The sequence below is a fragment of the Arachis ipaensis genome, chromosome B8 (assembly GCF_059453495.1).
Source record: "Arachis ipaensis isolate K30076 ecotype BB chromosome B8, ASM5945349v1, whole genome shotgun sequence".
Taxonomy (NCBI): Eukaryota; Viridiplantae; Streptophyta; class Magnoliopsida; order Fabales; family Fabaceae; genus Arachis; species Arachis ipaensis.
This window is the reverse complement of record NC_142443.1, coordinates 62,605,960-62,615,082: the sequence shown is the minus strand read 5'-3', so window position 1 is coordinate 62,615,082 and position 9,123 is coordinate 62,605,960. Positions and strand designations below refer to the sequence as shown.

The following is a 9,123-nucleotide window of genomic DNA, read 5'->3' as shown; positions in this document are numbered from 1 at the left end:
GCGAGAAGTGACGCGGCCGCATGACTCACGCGACTGCGCGGAAGAGAGGAAATCACAGTGACGCGGCTGCATGGCTCATGCGACCGCGCGGATTGGAATAGCACAAGTGATGCGGAGGCGTGGACGACGCGCCCGCGTGGCAAAGCAAAACGCCGCATGACGCGTCCGCATGAATGACGCGATCGTGTGACATGCACGATCTGCATAATCTGCAGAATTTGCTGGGGCGATTTTGGGCCCTGTTTTGACCCAGTTTTCGGCCCGGAAAAGCAGACTAGAGCCAGAGAACATGCAGAAACGAAAAACACTATTCATTCTATACAGTTTTTAGTTTTTTTAAATCTAGTTTTACTCCTCCTCTAGGTTTTCTCTCTACACATTCATAGTTCTTAGTACTTTATTTTCTATTGCTCTTTCCGTTGGGATATTGAGAAGAGTTATTACCTCATCAAGACTTCGTCATTCTAGTTCATTTTCTTTACTTGGCTTTACTCTTCCATGTCCTTTAATTTACTCAATTTTACTATTGGATTATTTTAGAATTTATTAATACAAGAGTTACTTTTATTTTTAATTGATTCCTTTGAGTTTTATTTATCATGTCTTTCTTTAATTCCCTTTCCTATGTTATGAGTTCTACATTCACAATGAGCAAGTAGTTCTCTAACTTGATGGGGAGTTGATTTAAAGGAACCCTTGAGTTGGAATGCTCAAAAGAGAGATTGTAATTGGGTTTATTGTTGGATGGCTCTCTAGTCACTAACGCCAGTCCTTCCAAGTAAGCGGATTGGAACTTGTGAATAGAAACAGTATTTCAGCTTGTTTGACTTTCCCTTACCTAGTAAGGGATAACTAAACAGAATAACCTTCAATTATCAATTAATCTTGAGAGTACTACAACAAGAATAGGGCTTCCAACTAATCTACTCCCAGTCAAGGCTTTTATTTAAATTACTTAATTTCCCAATTTAAATTCCTGTTTATTCAACTCAAACTCTTTTTGAAAACCTCTGATTAATAAATTAGCACACCTTTCTACAACTCGTTGGGAGACGACCTGGGATTCATACTCCCAGTATTTTAATTTTAATTTTTGTGACAACCCTTCTAAATTGATAAGCGAATTTCTGGTTGGTTAAGAACTATACTTGCAACGTATATCTTATAACAATTCTTAACTCGCCAATTTCCGCCACGTCAATTTTTGGCGCCGTTGTTGGGGAGTTGCAATAGAGTGCTAAAGTTATTGATTGGATTTTATTTATTTGCATTTTATTTTATCTTGCTACTATGAGCTGCTTGTTTCTTTCGTTAGATTACGCGTTCACTTCCTGATCCAAACTTGCCAGTATTCGATCCTGAGATTGAAAGAACTATTTCACGAATAAGGCAAGCTCGGCGTCGGTTAGTCCTCTCTGAAGGCGGATCTGAAACGTCACTTGAGAAAGAAACCAGCCCCCGTTCTACTGATTTGGTTGATTTATGTGCAGGTAACATCGCAGCAGCTAGGAGAGTTACTATCCAGGAGGCTGGAGCCCCTGATTTTACAATGCAACCATTTCAAGCGCATCACCCAGTGGTGGCTACAGACTTTGAAATAAAGACTGCACTGCTCAATTTGATGCCCAAGTTTCATGGCTTGCCTGCTCAAGAGCCTATCAAGCACCTGAGAGATTTTCAAGCAGCCTGTTCTACCGTCAGGCGTGATGGTGTAGATGAAACTTCAATTTTGCTGAAAGCTTTCCCGTTTTCTCTTGAGGGGAAGGCAAGAGAGTGGTACTACACTCAACCAGCAGTAATTGTATCCAACTGGGATACACTGAGAAGAGAATTCTTGGAAAAATTCTTTCCAGCTGAAGTTACTGATAAACTGAGGAAAGACATTTCCATGATTGTTCAGGATGAATATGAGACTCTCTATGAATACTGGGAGTGCTTCAATAATCTTCTGGAAGCATGCCCCCACCATATGATTGACAAGATAGTATTACTCGGTTACGTCACACAGGGCATGAGGCCCCAAGATAAGACCACATTGGAAAGTGCTAGCAATGGGTCTATGAAAAAGTACAAGACCACTGATGAGGCATGGCAATTGATCAGCGACTTAGCTGAATCTACTCAGAATTACAGGCAGAAACAAGGCCGTTCAAAAGCCGTTGCAGAAGTATCCTCTAGCAAAGAGACTGCTGTTCTAACTCAGAGTATCTGTGAAATGACCAACTTGCTGAAGCAGATGCAATTGAATCAACAACAAGTTCAACAAGCTCAACCTTCTCCACCACAGCAAGGCCAACAGTTAGTCCCACAGAGAGTTTGCAGAATCTATGCTGATTATAGCCACTATACTGATGAATGTCCGCAGCTCCAGTAGGAAGGCAACACCGTGGCAGCCACTCATAACTTCTATGACCGCCCCAACCAAGGGTACAATCAAGGTGCCAATTACAACCATGGATGGCAGGACAATTCTAACCAGAATTGGAGGGACAACAACAACAACAGAGGAGGCAGAGACAATCAGAGAAATCAGAGGTGGAATAATAACAACAACAGGCAACAGAACCAGAACCAGCCTTACAGAGCACCTCACCTGAGACAATCCCAAGGACCACAGAATACCCAACAGCAGACCTCTCAAATTACTTATCCTTCCTCATCTTCTAATAATGATTTACTACAATCCATTGATCGGAGACAACAGACCATGGAAAATAATATTAATGCCACTCTAAATGGTCTAAACGCTACTTTACAAGCTCTTGTCTCACAGATTGGATCAATGAATAACTCCAATAACCAGCCTTTGAACTCCAGTGGAATTTCCTCTCAACCATTACCCAATCCAAAGGGTGGCATTAATGCCATCACCCTAAGGTCCGGAACCACACTACAGGAGAGGAACCAGGAGGAGCCAAGCCCACCAGAACACACCTCAGCTGAAGAGGTAGTGGAAATAGAAGATGTTGAAGAGGAAGAAGACATACAGGAGATAGTTGAAAAAGAAGAAGTTCAACTATAGGAGGAAGCATCAAAAGGCGCGGACACTGCAGAAGACACCACTCCTATTCCATTTTCACAACTTGCAAGGAAGCCCAGGAAGCAGCTAGAACCTGATCCAAAAATGGTAGAGATATTCAAAAAGGTTGAGGTAACTGTTCCTCTATTTGATGTTATTCAACAGGTACCTAAATATGCAAAGTTTCTAAAAGATTTATGTATACATAAAGACAAAATTAATGAATTAGAAACTATTCCTTTAGGTAGTTCCATATCTGCTTTAATGGGTGACTTACCTGAAAAATGTAGTGACCCAGGTCCTTATATGGTTAATTGTACTATTGGTGGTGTGATAATTTCTGACTGCATGTGTGATTTAGGAGCATGTGTGAGTATAATGCCTTTGTCTATATATGATATTTTGAGGCTCCCTCCCTTAAAAAGGTCGGCAGCTCGTTTTGTGTTAGCAGATAAAAGCATTATTACAGTGGTTGGAGTTGCTGAAGATGTATTAGTGGGCATTAAGGGACTCATATTCCCTACTGATTTTTATATTCTGGAGATGCCCCAAAATGACTCAGAGAAGCCGTCATCAATCCTACTTGGAAGACCTTTCCTGAAGATATCAAAGTTCAAATTGGATGCTTTTTCAGAAACATGCTCTTTTGAAATAGATGGCTGATTAGTAAGTTTCAATCTGAATGGAGTTATGAAGCACCCTCCAGAAGGTCATTCTATCTTCCAGTGTGACATCATTGACAAAACCATAGTTGAAGTTCACCAGGAGGAGTTAGAGGAGAAGCTGATGCTAGGGTATTTTGGCCAGTTTCACTGACCTTTTCTTTACTGTTTTAGGGTAGTTTCATGCATTTTCTTAGGAAATAAGCAAGTTTTGGGTAGAATTTCACTTACATCTTGATTTAAGCATACATTGAGCACTTTACATGATTTCATGAGAATTTTGCATAAAGTAGATGACAAATTGGATGATGCATGTCTAATGATGTGGATTAGAACTTTGATGCACTGTATTGCTTGATTTCAGGACAAAAGAAGCAAGAAAGAGCCACGTTGGCAGCCACGTTAGTCTAACTAACGTGACCACCAACGTGGAATGGGAGCTAGCTTGCAACGTTAATGAGAAAAGTAATCGCCAATAACGTCCTCGAAAGCCATCATAGCCCATGTTAAGAGTCACGTTAACTAAGTTAAAATGAACTCTAACGTGGAAGAAAGAAATAAGGCCAACGTTAGTGACACTCACCTTTGTCACTAACGTTGGACCAAGCTCATAAGTGGCCACGTTAAGAGCCACGTTAACTGATCACGTTAACTCAGTTAACGTGGACTCTAACGTTGGGAAGCAAAAGAGAAGCCAACGTTAGTGACATTCACCTTTGTCACTAATGTTGGCCAAGCTACAATGAGCCACGTTAACTTAGTTAACGTGGAAGCTAACGTAGAGAAAGCAAGTGATCACCAATGTTAGTGACACTTACCTTTGTCACTAGCGTTGGAATGAGCCACAATGAGCCACTATGAGCCACGTTAACTCCCACGTTAACTTAGTTAACGTGGAAGCTAACGTTGAGGATAGGATGATGAGCCAACGTTAGTGACACTCACCTTTGTCACTAACATTGGAGATGGCTATCATTACCACGTTAGAAGCCACGTTAACATAGTTAACGTGGACTCTAACGTGGGAAGTAGAGGCACCTTGGAACGTTAGTGATAAAGGTAAGTGTCACTAACGTTCTCGAAGAATTGGCAAGCCTACGTTAAGAGCCACGTTAACTAAGTTAACGTGAACTCTAACGTAGGGAGGAGGGAGGACTCTCAACGTTATTGAAAAAGGTGAGTTCCAATAACGTGTGCGAAGGATCAAGAGGCAATGTTAGTGGTCACGTTGATGCCACTAACGTTGAAGTTAACGTGGATCATCCCTGGGTGAGGAACGTTAGTGAAAAAGGTGATTGTCACTAACGTTCTCGAACCCACACTCTCACTTAACGTTAACGCCACTAACGTCCTGAGCTAAAGACCCTGCCTACTTCACACTTTCTCTCTACAAGTAAAGCTAAGCCCACTGCGGAAGATAACTGCTTCAAACTCAAGATCCAAAGGCCCATATCCAAGACTTGAAGAATCAACTAGAAGATCAGAAGAGTAATATATATAGGGGTAGTTTTGAATTAGAAAGCAGCTTCGGGGAGTGAGGAATTTTGAGAACTATTCTCTGTAATATTTTACTTTCTCTGCACTTCTAGTTTACTTTTCATAATGTATTTTCCATCTTTGTTTTCCATTTCTAGAGCTATGAACAACTAAACCCCTTTCATTGGGTTAGGGAGCTCTGTTGTAATTTGATGGATCAATACTAGTTTTCATTACTCTTCTTCTATCTTTTCTCTTGATTTTACTAAAAAGCTTTCAATCTTCATCCAATTGGGTAGTTATCTTGGAAAAGAAGCTATTCATACTTGGATCTCTTCTGAACCTTGGAAGAGGAATGAAGAGATCATGCTAGAAATGCTTTCTCATGTTGGACCAAATTGGGTTTGGTTGGGTATGGTGACTATAATCCTACCAACACTTGATTTGGGAATGCATGTGGTATAATCAGTGACCATACTTCTTCTCTTCTCATGAGTAATTGACCAAGAAATTGGCTATTGATCAAGATTTGAGAGATTGAATTGCCAAGGAATTGGAATTCGATCACTTAAGATTGCCAAGGTGATCAATGAATGCATTAATTGAGGAAGAGATGAAAATGAACTTGTTCCGGAGAATGCAACATCTCTTAAGCCCAATGAATCCCCATTTCTGATCTTACCCATTCTCTTTAATTTCTGCAATTTACTTTCATGAGCATCTTCCCCATTCCCATTTACAATTCTGCAATTTACTTTCCGTCATTTACTTTCAGTTCTTTACTTCCAGCATTTACATTTTCTGCTATTTACTTTCCCGCCATTTAATTTCCTGCAACTCTCAAACCAAATTCTTCTTCGCTCAACTAGAACATTCCTCTAATTAAAAGTTTCTTGACCAATCAATCCCTGTGGGATTCGACCTCACTCTATTGTGAGTTTTTACTTGACGACAATTCGGTATACTTGCCGAAGAAAAATTGTTGAGAGACAAGTTTTCGGGCTATCAAGTTTATGGCGCCGTTGCCGGGGATTGCTTTTGTATCAACAATGATTAAATTGGAGGATAACTAGATTGAGCATTTTTTTCTTTTGTTTGATTTAAGTTCATTTGAGTAATTTATTTTCTGATCAGTTATTCTCTTCCCTTCCCCCTACCCATTTTCTTAGTTGTTGATGTGCGGAAAACGATCCGACACAAAACTCACCGGCAAGTGTACCGGGTCGCATCAAGTAATAAAACTCACGGGAGTGAGGTCGATCCCACAAGGATTGAAGGATTGAGCAACTTTAGTTTAGTGGTTGAATTAGTCAAGAAAACAAGTGTTGATTGTGTGAAATTGTGTTGACAGGAATTAAATTGCATAGAATGTAAAGGGGAGTGGGTGATTTGCAGGAAATTAAAGGGAACAAAAAGAAAAAGAGCTGAATCTTAAAGTGCAAGTAATGTAAATTGCAGAAACTTAAAGTGCAAGAAATATAAATGACTTGAAAAATAAAAGGGGAATGGGAATTGGATCTGCAGGAATTAAACAGGGAAAAGCAAAACTTAACAGAATGAAGAGTAGTTGATGTAATTAGTTGAACCGGATCTCAAAACTAAAAGGAAAATAAACTTGGTGTAGTAATTAAACAAGGAAATTAAAATGGAAACCAATAGATCTCAGGACCCAAGAGACTAGATAACTAAGTCTAGATCTCAATGCCTTCTTAGATCCAAATTTAGAGAGCAAATGCCAAATTAAAGAAGAGAGCAATGTAGAAATGTAAATTCAAGTTCAATTTTCCAGAGGTTGCAGTAAGAAAAACAGAGAGATCTCAAGGTGAAATTGAGACAGAATTTCCTCAATTCTTCAACACCCAAGACTCAAGACAAGTGTAGATGAAATTGAAAAACAAGAAAACTAAGAGGAAGAGAATTCAATTCTCCTTCCCCAAGACTCAGAATCTCCAAACAGCTCAAAACCCAAAAGCTCTCTACTCTGAATGCTATGAAAATTCTTAAAGAAAACTCTAAAAAGTAAAGCCCTCTTAAAACTTCAAATCCTAAACTATTTATACACTTTCTTAAAATGATCATTAAGCCTTGAATTGGGCCTTTAGTCTTGATGGAATTGGGTTGATAATAGCCTCCGTTGATTGTTCTTGGTGTTGGGAAGAAATCCATTTGTGAACCGGGCCATGAACCATTCACGTTTGAGTCAACGTTTGAGGCAAACGTTGACTCAAACGTCCCTTGTATGAGGCATTATGCAGATAGCCCATTTGCTGTCATCCACGTTTGAGCCAACGTTTGAGGTCACACGTGAGCTCAAACGTGGGTCTTCCCAGGCTCCCTTTTTGGCCAACGTTTGGCCCAACGTTTGAGGCAAACGTTGGCGCAAAATGTAGCCAACGTTTGACCTCACGTTTGAGGCAAATGTTGGCTCAAACGTTGCTGTGCCCAGGAGTGCTATTTCTCTTCTTTTTGGCGCCAACGTTTGACCTCACGTTTGAGGCAAACGTTGGCGCAAACGTTGGCTCCTTTCCCTGTTTCTTCTTCAGCCAACGTTTGCCTCAACGTTTAAGGCAAACGTTGGCGCAAACGTTGGCGACATCCAGGGGTGTTCTTCAGCTGCTTCTCACGTTTGAGTTAACGTTTGAGGCAAACATCAGCTCAAACATTGATCCCTCTTTTCAAGCCCATTCTTGCAACCTTCTTCCAAGCTTTATTCCACCTATCATCAATCAACAATTGTATCAAAGCTATGCCATAATCATGAGAGTTGTTCTTCTTCTTGTCACATGAGCAATTATGGCACAAAAACTCATGAAAATGCATCAATTTATCCCTGGTTAATTGAATCAAAGGAAACATGAAATTCAACCAAATTGGCTTACTTATGGCTTAAGAAAGTGCATAAAACTAAATGAAAACAAAGGAAAAAGACTAGTGAAACTAGGCTAAGATGACTTGTCATCAGTTGTTTACAATTCAGTCCACTAACCCACTAACTGTTTGATATATTGCATCACTCACACTAACAGCATTTCTGTAGAAACTACTTTCTGCATCTATTTCCTTTCTTGTTCCTTGTTGGTTGTATGACAGGGAGAAGAAGCGGGGCTTCAACTTCCTTTGATTCTGAACCAGAGAGGACCTTCCTTAGATTAAGGAGGGAAGCAAGAGAAAAGAGAGTAGTGGGTGCTGAGGAAGAGGAAGAGTACTTTGAACCAGACATGGAGGAGAACATGGAGAACCATCATGAAGAAGAGGCTCACAACCATGGCAGAGAAGGTCCAGTGCATCAGGCTGGACAAGAGAGAAGAGTTCTGGGTTCTTACATCAACCCAAACCCAGGAAACTGTGGAAGCAGCATCCAAAGGACAACCATACATGCCAACAACTTTGAACTAAAGCCACAGCTCATCACCCTTGTTCAGAACAACTGTTCATTCGGAGGAGGCGTCCAAGAAGACCCCAATCAACATCTAACCACCTTCCTGAGGATATGCGATACTGTGAAGTCCAATGGTGTTCATCCTGACACATATAAACTACTTCTGTTCCCTTTCTCACTTAAGGACAAGGCATCTAAATGGCTGGAATCCTTCCCAAAGGAGAGTTTACTAACCTGAGAAGATGTGGTAAACAAATTCTTGGCAAGATTCTATCCTCCTCAACGGATCAACAGGCTGAGAGCTAAGGTGCAAACATTCAGGCAGCAGGATGGTGAGACTCTATATGAAGCACGGGAGAGGTTTAAGGACCTGACAAGAAGGTGTCCACCAGATATGTTCAATGAATGGGTGCAACTACACATTTTCTATGAAGGCCTCTCTTATGAATCAAAGAAGGCAGTAGACCATTCATCTGGGGGATCTCTGAATAAGAAGAAGACCATTGAAGAAGCCATAGATGTCATTGAGACTGTAGCGGAGAATGACTACTTCTATGCTTCTGAAAGAGGCAACACTAGAGGAGTGA

The 9,123-nt window shown here is 40.6% G+C and overlaps 1 non-coding gene across 1 annotated transcript; it reads right to left on the bottom strand.

Moving 5' to 3' along the window:
* Positions 1–1,867: 1,867 nt before the first annotated feature.
* On the bottom strand, positions 1,868–1,975 carry LOC148548320 (small nucleolar RNA R71). The gene has a single exon (XR_015897711.1). It is a non-coding gene; the product is annotated as a small nucleolar RNA R71 (small nucleolar RNA).
* Between the last annotated feature and the right edge of the window lie 7,148 nt (positions 1,976–9,123).